Genomic DNA, 2,500 nt, shown 5'->3' with positions numbered 1-2,500 from the left:
GTGGTCGTGGTGGTCCCGAGTGGCGGTCTTGGTGTATCCGTGTGTTTGTGGATTTGCGTGGCACAAATCTTCCCCGATCGCACCGGGCCACAGTTCCAACCCGTCTCATCCGTGCTTCTTCTCCAGCACGACCACCGTGGCGGATCGCCAGGATGCTCGTGAGGGAGAAGCCACGCGGATGAGGCCGTGCCTTCCCTGTGGTGGCCGCGCGCTACTGGACCGAGAGTAATAAAGCCCTCATATCAACCACATGACCCTGGGCGTAACCAGCACAAATGTGAGCCCAAGCGGACGCTGACTGATGACATTACTTCCCCCCCGCCCGGCAGCAAGCCAGACATGATGGCCCCTTCCCCGCGAACGGTTGGAAGCCATACCCCCTTCGTGATGCTCACAAGTCTTCGAATAAGCCACCCAACGATTTGCGTGGCACAAATCTTCCCCGATCGCACCGGGCCACAGTTCCAACCCGTCTCATCCGTGCTTCTTCTCCAGCACGACCACCGTGGCGGATCGCCAGGATGCTCGTGAGGGAGAAGCCACGCGGATGAGGCCGTGCCTTCCCTGTGGTGGCCGCGCGCTACTGGACCGAGAGTAATAAAGCCCTCAATATCAACCACATGACCCTGGGCGTAACCAGCACAAATGTGAGCCCAAGCGGACGCTGACTGATGACATTACCCCCCCGGCCGGCAGCAAGCCAGACATGATGGCCCCTTCCCCGCGAACGGTTGGAAGCCATACCCCCTTCGTGATGCTCACAAGTCTAGAAATGAGCCACACAACGAAAATCCCACCAGCGTGCCACAAAAATCCACATAACAGATTCACATTTTTTCCCACCGGGTCAGTCGGCCGGAACCGACGGCGGCCACCACCGTGCCGCCGCCCACAACGGGTGACACCAACCCAAGTTGGTGGATCACCCATGTGTGGGCGTTTTGACTTGCCCCACCACAAAGCAAGCCAAAACAGGGGGGAATGAAGGGACCGCACCAGAATTTTCCATGGTGCAAGAGCTGGCTGCATTGAGGAACACCCCCCCCCCTATAATAGCTAAATATGCAAAAGCCACTTTTGTACAAGTAGATACACTTTTTTTGAGTAGACATAAGTTCTGTTTTGGGACCTAGAGAACGAATTTTCACGAGATTTTTTGCAGGGATCCTCATAAAAATGGTACAACATTGCCTGCAAAAAATTAGAATTTTTCGACATGGGGAAGTATTTTTTTTATTTTTCCAAAGACCCGAAATGTGGAAAATCGGGAAAAATGGAAAAACGTATCTAGACACCGTATTTTTGCGTGATTTTTTCCAGTCCATCCCATAATAATATCAAGAAGGTGCCCACCAAGTTTCGTTAGGATTGGCCAAGGTTTCGAATTTTCATGAATTTTTTTCAAAACCCTCTATTTTCCAACATTTCAAAAATTCAAAACCACATCAAGATGGCTTGGTTTTGATACCAAACTTTCTAGACCTCATTCTGCATGCATTTGTGACACTTTCCAACCAACAAAACTCAAAAACCACCACTTTGAAAATTTCATGATTCTTGGCACACCACCAAGTCACAAAATCAAGCCAAAACACCAAAATCTTGGAACTTGGCTATGCACCAACCATGCCAAGATCAATTCCTTTTGATCCCAAACTTCTCCCACATCACTTTGAAGGCATTTGTGAGGATTGAGTCCAGCCACTTTTCCAAAACCATGATTTTCGTTTTTCACCAAAATCACCACCAAGTCACAAAATCAAGCCAAAAATCCAAAATCATGGAACTTGGCTATGCACCAACCATGCCAAGATCAATTCCTTTTGATCCCAAACTTCTCCCACATCACTTTGAAGGCATTTGTGAGGATTGAGTCCAGCCACTTTTCCAAAACCAACATTTTCGTTTTTCACCAAAATCACCACCAAGTCACAAAATCAAGCCAAAAATCCAAAATCATGGAACTTGGCTATGCACCAACCATGTCAAGATCAATTCCTTTTGATCCCAAACTTCTCCCACATCACTTTGAAGGCATTTGTGAGGATTGAGTCCAGCCAGTTTTCCAAAACCATGATTTTCGTTTTTCACCAAAATCACCACCAAGCCACAAAATCAAGCCAAAACACCAAAATCATGAACTTGGCTATGCACCAACCATGTCAAGATCAATTCCTTTTGCTCCCAAACTTCTCCCACATCACTTTGGAGGCATTTGTGAGGATTGAGTCCAGCCACTTTTCCAAAACCATGATTTTCGTTTTTCACCAAAATCACCACCAAGCCACAAAATCAAGCCAAAACACCAAAATCATGAACTTGGCTATGCACCAACCATGTCAAGATCAATTCCTTTTGATCCCAAACTTCTCCCACATCACTTTGAAGGCATTTGTGAGGATTGAGTCCAGCCACTTTTCCAAAACCATGATTTTCGTTTTTCACCAAAATCACCACCAAGCCACAAAATCAAGCCAAAAATCCAAAATCATGAACTTGG

Source organism: Phaseolus vulgaris, chromosome 11 (assembly GCF_051622355.1).
Source record: "Phaseolus vulgaris cultivar YP4 chromosome 11, ASM5162235v1, whole genome shotgun sequence".
Classification (NCBI taxonomy): Eukaryota; Viridiplantae; Streptophyta; class Magnoliopsida; order Fabales; family Fabaceae; genus Phaseolus; species Phaseolus vulgaris.
The sequence above is the reverse complement of the archived record's forward strand: the minus strand, read 5'-3'. Positions refer to the sequence as shown.